Raw genomic sequence first — 14,022 nt, 5'->3', positions numbered from 1 at the left:
CAGAGTGCCAGGTGTCTGGTGGTGATAAGGGCTTGAAACAGATGTGGTTGATAAAAGGGTGCACTTGGTACAGATGATTTTAAAACAATTTTAAAACCAACAAAATTCAACTGTTGGTTATTATCACCATGCACCAGTGATTCTAAACAATGCCAGTGATAAAATTTCTGTACTGGGATAAAATCTTTTTGGGGGGCACTTTCTAAACAATTTGCTACAGATTCTAATATGTTTCAAATTCCATTGAAGCATCTGCTTATCCCATTTTTAACTCACCTTTTAGTAAACACTTTGATTTACATGAAAATTAATTTAGAGAAATACCATTGATATAGTCAGCCTGTAACACTGCACTCAGCCACCTGTTTTCACTTCAAGAGTAAGTTCATAACATTTCAGAATCATCTGAGCTTGCTTCGAATGAGGTCATGTCTTCCACCTCAGTGGTGCAAAATATTCCTGTAAATAAACAATAGAGCAAAATAAACAAATGTTAGCACAATAAGAATAAAAAATAAAGAAACAGAACTTGTTACCACATTCTGTAATTGTATGAGAGTGAAGTTTTACCTTGGATTTTATAGTCTCATGCCAAAGGCAGGGGAGGTCAGGGACTGTTTGTTTTCATAAGTCCCTGATCCTCCCCCATTCATCTGTGACTGTTTTAAGATTGAAAAGAATAAAACAGAGAGCAAATTATAAGAAATATGTAAGGTTTATGTCCTATATATCATAGTATGAATGTGTGTGTACACAGACTCACACACACATATTTAAGTTATAGATCAGTGTAAACTATTTTCCTAAATTGCTTGATGCCAGCCTCATGTTACCCTGTCTTCTGCATCTTTTGCTCTTGTGAACAAGGATAATTTTGGTCATATCGTGCTTGATCATCCCCTGGGACAGAGACACAGCAGTATTTTAGAGACAGCTCAGGAAGTTGCCCAGAAAAGCTGAAGAAGAACACAGACAGATACATAGGATTAGGAGTCTGAGACTGAAGATGTTTGACAAGTTGAAACTTTTGACTGTGCACTCTCGTGAGAAGCCCTGAGTTCCAGATCCTCATTCTGCACATCTTATATCAATCACCGCAACCTCCTCCATCTTTTACTAACTCTGGTTTTACTTCTACTATTTATTTTTGCTAGGCCTCAATTATCTGTAACATAGCAGTTATCATATATTAGCAGGAGGACACATTTCAAGATTTCTTAAGAGCATCTGTCAACATTTTTTGTTTAAATTGTTTCACAAGCTTCCTGGTGTTTTCCTATTTACAGAGTCTTTCTTTAGGTGTAGATTATTGGCATCTCCAAGAATTCCTGTGTAAAAGTAAATTTTCTTGGGATGCTATCAATAAATATTAATAACAGTTCATAATCAAATGGTGCTTATTATGAGCCAGACGTCATCCAAAGCAATTCACATATTTTGATTCATTCAATTTTTTTTTTTTTTTTTTTTTTTTGTAGAGACAGAGTTTCACTTTATGGCCCTTGGTAGAGTGCCATGGCATCATACAGCTCACAGCAACCTCCAACTCCTGGGCTTAAGTGATTCTCTTGCCTTAGCCTCCCGAGTAGCTGGGACTACAGGCGCCTGCCACAACGCCCAGCTATTTTTTGGTTTGCAGTTCAGCCGGGGCCGGGTTTGAACCCGCCATCCTCGGTATATGGGGCCTGCGCCTTACTGATGATTCATTCAATTTTTTATAGAGTCTTCCTGGTAGGCACTATTGTTACCATTGTTATCACTCATTTTACAGATGAGGAAACTGAGGACAAAGAGGTTCTCATTATCACTAATGTATACTACTATTAGTTTCATTATTATATTACTATTAGTCTCATCATTCATGTATACTACTATTAGTTATCATTAATTCACACTACTATTCATTTCTTAACTGGGATGAAGTGTTAGTGGAGATTTACCTAAGTGAAGTCAGATTGCCTGGTAAACGCAATACCTTACAGAGTAAACCTTTCCCAGAATGAGATTTAGGGTGGGTGAACTTTAATAGAGAGAAGCAAATGTGTAGCTCTTTAAGTCCTATTTAATGTGCAGGCCGCTCTGTTGACCCTTGTTGATGTCTAAGTGCAGAAGAGCAAACGTGTGCCTGGTAGAAGGGGAGAAATGGAGGTGAGATAGTTACAGCTATAGGAGTCCATCAAAGACACTTTGCAGATCCTTTTATCCTTTTTGACAGCACCTGTCTGCCTCCAGTTTTTTCATAAAACTCCATATTTACTCATCAGTATTTCTGCAGGAAACTTACCTGCAGGATACGGTACCAAATTCTTGATCAATTTGATTAAAGCTGAGAGTCTTTAGAGAAAAGAATCAACAGAGCATTTCAAACACTTTCTCCCTGCCTCCACTTGTTTTCATTTGCCTTGTTTTATCTTGATTCTGTTGTAACAGATGCCGATGGAGTTTTTGACACTGAGAATGGCAGATCTATCATTAACATGTTGCCAAACTGGGGGGGATTTACTAACAATATGTTTTGCCTGCCTCAGTTCTCTTCTTTTAATAGACAGGCTCGTTTGAATCACATCTGAATAAAAGAGTTAATAATAGTAGCTTTACACCAAAAGCCAGATTGGAATAATGAACAACTGACCCGAATCTTCACCCTGAATAGAAATTAATAGCATTAGCGTAATTTTGGAGGCACAAAATAATCTGTCAGTGAGAAACTTTCCTTCCGTCTTTTCTCCACCTCCCTTCCTACTACAATATTTTTAACAATTTTGCATCTCCTGACTTTACCTGCGAAGTAAGAAAGGGATATCTTAAATTGACTTTAGATTAATTTTGTAATGCCAGCCAAAAAGTATCATTCTGAAATAGGTTACATGTTTTAATTCTTCCTAAATCAGACATCAAGTACATGTTGTGCCTGTCGTTATTTTCACAGGTAAACGACGACTAAAAATTAATAAAAGACATTGAGAAGAGTGTTCCTCTTTTAAATTTCAAATGTTATAATGTTATATTTGTATGTTTGTGTGTAAATGAAGGAGAGGTGGGGGGAACTAGAAGAAAGAAAGGGAACAAGAGAGAAAGGAGAAAATCGAATTACGGGCAGTAAGGCATTCAGACTCACCCATCTACAATAGCATGAGTGGAAATTCACTGTAGAAAGAATGATCTCTTCCTGCGAGAAGAGGAAGATTAACGAGTGCCTGTCTACAGGATACGACAGGTAGAGGGCTCAAAGAAAGATAAGTATATGGGGAAGGTTTTTCAAAGAGCTATTTTATCTTGCAGCTACATTACCAGAAGTAAATGTGTTGGTTTTTCTATTGTTGTTAATTGTTTTCGCAAATTAAATATAAAAATGCATAAATCTTACATGTACAGTGTGATGAATGAACACATGTAACTAACATCCAGATCCAAAATAGGAAATTATCAGCATACCAGTCATTATCCATTCTGCCTTTTATTTTTTTATTTTTTTGAGACAGAGTCTTGCTTTGTCACCCTCGGTAGAGTGCCATGGCATTACAACTTACACCAATCTCAAACTCTTGGGCTTAGGCGATTCTCCACTTTAGCCTCCCAAGTATCTCAAGTAGCTGGGACTACAGGTGCCTGCCACAATGCCTGGCTATTTTTAGAGATGAGGTTCCCCTCTGGCTCAGGCTGTTCTCAAACTCATGAGCTCAGGCACTCACTCCACTGCCTGGGCCTCCCAGAGTGCTAGGATTACAGGTGTGAGCCACCGTGCCCAGCTACCAAGGCTGCCTTTTAAAAAGGTAACCATGATTTGATGTCAATTATCATAGATCAGCTTGGAGGGTTTTTAATTTCATATCAGGAGAATTATGCAGTATATAAAATTTAGAGTCTGAATTCTTTAATCCAACATCATGTTTGTGAGATCCATCCATTCATCCCAATAAGTTGTTTAGTCAAAATCTCATATTATGAATGCACCACCACTTATTCATCTATTTTGATTCTGAAGAAAAATTGAATTTTTAAAGCATATGGTTATGCCAAATACTGCTATTACAATTGACACAGGTAATCAAAAAAAAAAAAGGTTGTTACCTTTTAAAGGTAGTTCCTAAATACTTAGAAAATCACTAATTATTCCTATATCTCCTGCTTGGCTGGGAATCTAGAGATATTGCTTATAAGCAAACACTCTGGGCAAAACGACTTCTTTCTTTCTATCTCTTTCTTTCTTTCTTTCTCTCTCTCCTTCTCTCTCTCTCTCTTCATAATGGATTTGTTTATGTGAAAATCTTAAACTCATTCTAGAAGCATTGCTACTTTCTGCTGCAATATTTTCTAAATTCTTCCATTTTCCCTGGAAAATGGCAAAAGTAATTTTTACTTGATATAAAAATGGCCATTAGGTGGAACTATTGACATGTCAAGATCAATATGTTTAAGAGTGGTTTGAGAAAAATTAGGAGACAAGAAAACAAATAGTCAATAGTCACTTTCTTTATTGGTATACTAAGAAAGCAAAACAAAAATGAACTATAAGAAATTGTAACCTTTTGCAATCCTTGCAATTATCTCTTTCTATTTATTATAGTTTTACTTGTCCTTCTAAATGAGCTAATCATCCTTCAAGATTTTTCTGGAAAAGAATTTTCACATGGTCAAATCATCATTGTATATACAAAACCCTAAAGACTCCACCCCAAAACTGTTAAAATTAATAAATGAATTCAATAAAGTTGCAATATACAAAATCAACATTCAAAAATCAATAGTGTTTCAATTCCGAACTATTTGAAGAAGAAATTTAAAAAAAAACAATCACATCTGACAATAGCTACAAGAAATAATACTTAAGAATCAACTTAACCAAGGAGACAAAAGTCTTATACACTGAAAATGATGCAACACTAATTAACAAAATTGATGAATATACAAATGAATGGAAAGATATCCCCATGTTCATGGATTGAAATAATTAATATTTTTAAATGCCCAAATAAATCTACAGATTAATTGCATTCTCTATCAAAATTTTGATAACATTTTTCCTAGAAATAGAAAAAAAGTAAAATTCATAGGGAATCACAAAAAACTCCCAATAGCCGTAGCAATCCTGTGCAAAAAGAGCAAAGCTGGAGTCATCACACTACCTAACTTCAAAACATACAACAAAGCTATAGTTATCAAAAAAGCTTAGTAATGGCATCAAAACACACCTGGACAAATGGAGTGAAATTGAGAGTTCATAAATAAATACATCTCTTTATGGTTAATTGATTATTAACAAACATTTCAAGAACACACAATTGGGAAAGAATAGTCTTTTTATTAAATGATGCTGGGAAAACTGAATATCCATATACAAAAGAAAAAAATGGAATCCCCATCTCATTCAAAAATTAACTCTACATAGATTAAAGACTTAAATGTAAGACTTGCAATAGTAAAACTAGGAGAAAAAAGCATAGGAGGATAGTTTCATGATGGTGGTCTTAAGTGATGACTTTTTAGACATGACGCCAAATGTACAGAAAATTAAAGCAAAAATAGATAGCAGGATTACAACTAAAAAGCTTCTGACAGCAGGGAAAAAATCGGCAGAGTGAAGATACAACTCAGAGAAGGAAAGAAAGTATTCCAAGACATTCAGCTGATAAGGGGGTGCTATCTAGGATACATAAGACATTCAAATAACTCAGTGGCAAGAAAACAAATTACGCAATTTAAAAAATGAGCAAAGGACATGAATAGACAATTTTCAAAAGAAGGCACACAAATGTGAAAAAAAAATGCTAAGTACCAGAGAAATGCAAATGAAAATCACAAGAAGATATGACTGCGCACCTGTTAGAATGGGTATTGCCGAAAAGAAAAAAGGATAAATGTTGGAGAGTATATGGGGAAAAGGGAACCCTTGCACACTATTGGTGGTAATGTACATTAGTATAACCACTTTTGAAAACAATACACATATAAAGGTTCATCAAAAAATTAAAAACAGAGCTACCATATGATCCAGCAATCCTACTACGTAGTATATATTCAATAGAGCTGAAATCAGTGTACTGAAGAAATACTGCATTCGTATGTTGGTTTCAGCGTTATTTACAATAGCCAAGATATATAATCAGCCTAAGTATCATCAATGAATAAATAGATTAAAAAAGTGGTGTATATACACATATATACTATTCAGCTTTTAAAAAATGAAATCATGTCATTTGCAGCAACATGGATAAATCTGGAGGATGTTATGTTAAATGAAAGGAAATAAGCCAGATACAGAAAAACAAATACTGCCTGATCTCACCTCTGTGTGAAATCTAAAAAGGGAGAACCCACAGAAGCAGAGAATTGCCAGAAGCTGGAGGGAGAAAGGATTGGGGAGATATTGAGTAAAGTTTCAAAATTTCAGTTAATCAGGAGGAATAAGTTTAAGAGGTCTATTGTACAACATTGTGCTTATAGTTAATGATAATGTATTGTATTCTGGGAAATAGCTAAAATAGATTTTAATTGCTGTTACTACCAAAAAATAATAAATGAGGTAATTCACATGTTAATTAGCTCAATTTAGTCATTCCACAATGTATACACATTTCACAACAGCATGTTGTATGAAATAAATATATAACACGTTTTATTCGTCAATTAAATATTAACTAATTAACCAAAGAAACATTGTGGCAGCATTCCAATAGGAAAAATCCATCATGAGCATAGAGTAACTAGGGCATAGGTATGAGAGGTGACATTGATTCTTACTTTTTTTCTTTGTGTCATTATGAAAATATTAGATCCTGGTCTACATGTATTATTTCAATAATATGGCACATGTAGCAGGACAATTGCTAATTAAAGTCTGTCTCTAGTTTAGCAGCTAATGCTTAACCTCTTTACTTCAGAGCAAATACAAGCATCAACTAAATGAGTCAAAATATCTTTATCCCTTACAGTACTATCCCTTTAAATGTAACGTTATGGTAGAAATCCTTATTACTAATGGCAATTACCCCATGCTTTTGTACTAGTTCATTGTTATTTATCATTCCATTCTCCACCTCATAGTGTCATCCATTTGTGTAATGCTTAATTCCAGCAAATATGGATCCTGATCTTTCCATCAGTCTTCACTTGCAGGAGCTGGAGTCTGGGGTGGGTTATAGAAGACTGGGTTTGTGTGGGAGGGTGTGGCGTCCCGTGTCTTCAGAGTCCATATTACCTAATCTGAGATTCATGAGTTTCGCCTGGCCCAGATGAGCTATCCTGTATGTATCAAAGAGGTCTATGGGCAGCTGCACTCCAGCTTTCGCTCTATAGGCCTAGACTCTGAAGAAATGCAACCCCGTCACCCTTGACCATTGTCATCTGAATCTATACCCTACCCCACCCCGTGTGTGATCTAGAGGACAGGAAGTTTTTATCCCCTTTCCTCTGGCGATTAGCTGGTCTCTCTTGTGCAGAAAGACCAAACTCTTTTTTTTTTTTTAATTTTTTTATTAAATCATAACTGTATATAATGATATGATTATGGGGCATCATACACTCACTACATAAACCATTTGACACATTTTTATCACAGTGGTTAACATAGCCTTTCTGGCGTTATCTCAGTTACTGTGCCAAAACATTTACATTCTACATTTACCAAGTTTCGCAAATACCCCTGTAATATGCACCACACCCCGTGTGTGATCTAGAGGACAGGAAATTTTTATCCCCTTTCCTCTGGCGATTAGCTGGTCTCTCTTGTGCAGAAAGACCAAACTCTTTTTTTATCAGACAGAACCTACTCTTGGTATTTGTCAACCCAAAATCTATGATGTAGTTTTCATTTGCTTTTTAAGAAATTTTAACACACGTTTTATGGCAGTATTGGGGCCACTCTGCAAAGGCAGGAGGGACCCTCACCCAAAATATGGTTTGGATACAGAGACTGATGACACACACACACACACACACACACACACACACACACACACGCACACCACAATTATACGTTTGATAACTATGTAACTCTTGGCTATGAGGAGAGCAGGGAAGTTCTCTCAAGCACATTCAAAATGCTTTGGCTTGCGAGATCAATAACAAAAGACTGGCTTAGGTTTTAAATTGTTATTAGGAGCCAACATCTGGGTGAGCATTCACACACATGTGATTTGTATTTTCCACTGGTGTCAGAGAAGAAGTATGCTGGGTTTCTTAGCAGCTTTCCCAGATGTGGGGCTCAAATGGAAGGAGAATAGGATAAATGAAGTTAAACTCTATTCACTGCAGAACATCAAACATGGAATCAGACTAATTACAAGCACGCTGAGTGTGCCCAGGCATGACTAGAGTCACTTAAGGTACATACATTGGGAGAAAAGAAAGAATACCTCATATTGATAAACTTGTATTCTATTTAGAGAAGACGTAAAGTGCACAATGGATGTAACACAAGAGTTTAGTAAATAGTATTCTAACATACATTTCAAATGCAGGTGGCGGATGTAGGAAAAATAAGAAGCAGACGACAGGAAAGAGGATCAGAGTTGCAGAATGGGGCCAGGGTGCAGTTTTAAACAGAATGGTTAGGTTGGGCCTCCCTTAATGTTAAACAAATACTTGAAACAGATGAGCGTGTCAGCCAAGCAGAATCTCACTGGTGAAAGGAGTGGTCCGTCCAAAGAACTCTATTAAGAGTAGAGTGTAAATGCCTTAACACCATAATTAAGTAAGTGAGGTGAAGGTGATGTTAACCAGTTTGATGTAAGCATTCCAAATTCTATATAATATCAGCACATGGTGTGCCATAAATGCATTAGTGTACACAGTTTTTTAATAAAAAATTAAGAGGTAAAAAAATAATAGTAGTCAACTCTTAAAAAACAAGAAGATCTCGAGGAAGCTGGGCACATACTAGAACGTCTGAAAGGTAGCAACAGCCAGGAGTGAGGAAGGAAAGTGAGGAAGGGGAGAAGGAACAGGAGAAGATGAAGTTGCACAGGTAAAAAGAAGACATTAGGAAAATTATTACAGTCTAATGCCAAAAATTACTGAGTGTTCTGGGGAGGGCTGACAGAGTTTAAGCAGAGCTGTGGCATGGTTTGATTTATCTTTGAAAGTGATCCCTGGCCATGCTGGTGCTTCATGCCTGTCATTCCAGCACTCTGGGAAGCTCAGAAAGGAGGGTCATTTAAGGTCATACGTTTATAGACCAGGCTGGGCAACATAGCAAGACCCCATCTCCACAAAAATATTAAATATGTAAAAAGGATATCGCTTTAGCTGCTGCATTAAGGACAGTAGGAGGGAAAATATAAAAACTGACAGGGGGCTCCAGTGAAGAGGATATTATTGTAATCAGGATGAGAAATAGTTTTGACTCGTATCAGAGTGTAAAGAATAGTAGGTGGATTCTAGCATATATTTTGGAGGGAATCAACAGGATTGGATGTGATGTAAGAGGACAACGGGCTAAAAAAGACTGATCAGTTTTTCGCTTGGGTAAATCTGGGCGCCTGTTGCAGGTAAAACAGGTTTTTATAAAAACATATGAATTCAGCCAAGTTCGGCCTTCTTGTACTCTATTCATATCACAATTCTATAGATTAAAATAGCAGTGCATATAAGGTAGAAACAATTCTTAAAATATAAAGAAGTAATTAATTAAGGTGGAAGCAAAGGGGTAATGGTTCAGTGTGTGAATAGTAGACCCAGACATCCTGGTTTCAAACCCAGACTCTACCTCTGTCTTGCAAAGTGATTTTCAGCAAATCACTCCCTTTCTTTATGCCCAAGTGTCCTGTGATGCAAATGGAATAAGAGCTCGGATTTATTATAGATGAGGGTACTGAAGTGTAAAGACCATGGTCTGCAGATTCGTAGTTAACTCCGAATCTTTGCCAAATCCCTTCCTGAATTATAACACTGTTTTCACCTCTTTGATCTCAATTTCTTTATCTGAGAAGCAAGAAAAATAAAACCTAACTGTATATTTGCAAGGACTGTTTGGCACAGTAGGCATCCAATTATTAAAAGCTAATTATAACTTGACGTTTCTCTTCATGCATAAATTTATTTTTCCTCTTTCAAAGTGATTTATATAAGCTTACAATGTTTCACTGTAGTTCATTTTTATCTTATTCATATAAGAAAATGTAACATAAAACAGAATGGTCTCTAGAAAATACCAGTCCCTATTCTAGGGACGGTGCAAAGATGGCAAAAGAAAAACTGTTCAAAACACTTTCTTTGTTTCTGCTTTAAAATAGCTAATTGGTGATACTGTCTAAACCAGGAAAAGTCATGAATTAGATCAAGTTCGTTTTTCATGTCATTTCTATCAACTTTATTGCATGCATTTCTACTTTCTGTTACTTTTTCCATCCCTAGGAAATTCTCCACTCATTATTTCCCCCTCAAATCCTCAGAACTACATTAGTTAAATATTAACTCACATATGGAGGAACCATTTGTGGTGGACCTGAAACACTCATCACTTCACTCCACATGTATTGATGTTCTTGGAAAATGAAATGCTGGAAACGTAACAGCAAGCAGGGGCCACCTTCTGTGAGTCTCCCTAACTGGCAATGACAATCTAGACATGTTTCCCTGAGTACAGATTCTTCTAACATTTAAAGGGTAGCATTTAACTCAGGACAGAGTTACATGTGTTAAATCTGCAGCCGCAAATAATAATGAAATCCATATTTAACAATGTTCTCTATGCAAGGCATCTAATATTACACCTTCGAGTATGTAGATACACTTCTAAAATATGTTTGAAAATATACACCCATAATAGTTATCCATAATCACAGTCAGGTACTAAGTTATACAATCAAGATTCTGAAATCTCACATTTCTTACTGTTTGAATAACAACCTTACAAGAAAGAGTTTGACACTAACCCTGAAGGAACATTTTTGTGCTAGATATTCATGCTCTGTACCAGCATTTTTGTATCTTGGGGAGGGTGTCTGTACATGTTAGTTGAAAAGATAAAATTCTGGCTTTCTTGCTCTCTGCTTTCCTTTTTAAGGGGTGTGGGACACCTTTTGGGGGTGGACACCAATGTAAGAACAATGTCCTTATCTAAAACAAGCAATCAATGTAACCTGGTTCTTTGTCCCCTCAATGAACCCCCAACAATACAAAAAATATATGAAAATGCTTGTAAAAATACCCCATGTATTACCCACATGTCATCATTGTCTATTTGTAAAATGTGGAAAAGGGAAGATTAACATCTCCCCAGATTTATAAAGGAAATTTGTCTTTAGTAAAATGAACATTTTTCAAGTAAGGAAATAAGGGAGTTTAGATCATCTCTGTAGTTTTACGCTAAAAGAACAAGCAAGCAAATGAAACAAGAAAAAAAGAAGGAGCAACAAAATAAAAACAAAAGCTTCTGTTGAGCAATGCCTACAAGGACTCCCATTATTCATAATGTTTGATTTCTTCTTTGTAATTCACTCAGGTATACACCATTCATTCATTTTTTGCTCAATTTTTCTTCATGTGACATATTTTAGATACTTGCAAGTTGAAACTGGATATGGTTCCTGTTCTCTAAGCCCGGATACATTACCCTTGCTACTAAGTTTCTTAAAACAATTGGAATTAAAAATGGCTGATGTCTGTTCCATTAGGTGTCAGTATTTCAAAGCTTTTATGCTTAATTCAAACCCCAAAGATTCTTTGGTGTGTATTATGCAAAAACAAAAATATATAAATAAATACAAGTTATGATTCCTGCCCTTATATAAAGTACCTTTATTTATGGATTCAAATTTCTGAGAAATGCCTAATTAGAAAGTAAATTAAACGGTTATTACAATTGTATGTTAACTAGCATTAGGCGAAACATTGATTCTTATTGAGTTTTTCCACCTTGATTTGGTAATTAATTTTTTTTTGGGGGGTAATTAATTTTTTGGGGGGGTAATTAATTTTTTTTTCTAGGTTCACTATGTCAACCTAGAAGAGTACCATGGTATCACAGCTCATAGCAACCTCCAAGTCTTGGCCTTAAGCAATGCTCTTGCCTCAGTCTCCCAAATAGCTGGGACAACAGGCACCCACCTCAATGCCCAGCTATTGCTCTGTTGCAGTTGTCATTGTTGTTTGGCAGACCTGGGCCGGGTTCGAACCTGCTAGCCTCGGTGTATGTAGCCGGCGCCCTAACCATTGAGCTACAGGCCCCAAACCTGATTTGGCCATTCATTCATTCACTCAGCCAACATATTAAACTCAAACTGTGATCAAGGGAAATGCTACATGTTGAAGTGAAGACGTACGTCTTATTATTTTTTCTTTCTACATGACAAGCAATATAGATAAATAATCAAGTAGTCATTCCATAATATGATAAGCCTGATAACAGAAATGTAAGAAAATATATCAGATTTTAACAAAAAAGATAACTTCATCTGAGATATTGGGTAAGATTTAATACAGGATATTTTAAAGGATACACAGCTGACACATAGCAAGTGATTGAGGTATTCTCCTTAAGTACAAAATTTAGGGTGGTGCCAAAATACTCATCAAGCAAGATACAATATATTTTAATAAGATTTTTTAAAAACTAAGCTGGCAGCAAACTATGGACCATGGGCTAGCCACCTATTTTTGTAAAATTTTATTGAGATTTCAGCAAATGAAAATGTGAGGAAAAGACATTCCTAGGAGAAACCATGTGAGAAAACAGTTGAAGATTTGGGAATGGCATGTGACAGGTCTAAGAATGACAGCTAACTAGCCCTGTGAGATTAAAAAAAAAAAAAAAGAAGAAAAAGAAAAAGAAGTCTGAATTAAGTGGCCTTTTAAAAAAATGTGTTCTGGATTATAGAGTTTCTGTGAAAGTTTCTATTCTACAGGAAGACATGAATAAAATTAATTGACCTCCAACTGCTTATGATTTCTTGGAAAACATGATGGGCCTTTGAAAATATCTGTTAAATTAAATAATTTCCTTTCTATTTTATGAAACCTACAAGGAACAAGAAATAGAGAAGGGGGGCCAGGCACGGTAGCTCACGTATGGAAGGCCGAGGCAAGTGGATTCCCTAAACTCAGGGGTTTGAGATCAGCCTGAGCAAGAGCGTTATCCTGTCCCTACTAAAAATTGAAAAACTAGCTGGGTGCTGTGGCAAGCATTTATAGTCCCATAGTCCCAGCTACTAGGGAGGCTGAGGCAAAAGGATCACTTAAGCCCAAGAATTTGAAATTGCTGTGAGCTATGATAGCTATAGCACTCTCTGCAGGGTTATAGAGTGAGACTCTGTCAAAAATAAAAGAGAGAAAGGGAAAGGATATTGGGAAAAACAGAAAAAAAAAAAAAACAAGGACTTTGAAGACACACTTTTGTCACTCTGAAGACATACTATTCTTATTGTGCAATTTTGCTGCTTTGTTTTATATGAAATAAGGAAAACATGTAAATAAATAAAAGACTTGTAGAAACCATATACTAGCTGAACAGTATAATAAGGGAATATGAAATAAGACAAAAGTGGGAAATGTTTAAGATTTCCTTTAAAAAATGAAAATTTCCACTGAGAAAAATACTTATGGTAGCCTATGATTTGTGTAGGTTGATTGGAGATCTATATGTGGAAAGGTGGAGAGTGTTGGAAAGGATAAATAATTTGAAGTATAAATACAACATGAAAAATGAAAACAGCTGTGTTCAAAGGAATGTTTACAAAGAATGGTATACCTATTTCTGTACCAAATGAGAAAGATAATGATATTTTTTCTAATATATATACATAGTATTATATAGGCAGATAGACATTTGAACTGTGTATGTATCTAGTATAATTATATCTGGACTCAATTTTTCACTTATTATTGCTTCTTCCATAAAGCTCACCATCAACTTCAAGGTCAATGATGAATTCATTCAGGATGTGGGCAATTTCTGGACCCAGGGAGAAACCTGTAAGAACATAGGGGCACAACAGCCTACAGTCTGGCTAAATCACTACTTAATGACTAATTACTGAAGGACTTTAAGGGACTCCAGACTTTCTATCTAGCAACCTACATTCC

This window comes from Nycticebus coucang, chromosome 9, assembly GCF_027406575.1.
Source record: "Nycticebus coucang isolate mNycCou1 chromosome 9, mNycCou1.pri, whole genome shotgun sequence".
Lineage (NCBI taxonomy): Eukaryota > Metazoa > Chordata > Mammalia > Primates > Lorisidae > Nycticebus > Nycticebus coucang.
This window is presented reverse-complemented; position numbering follows the sequence as displayed.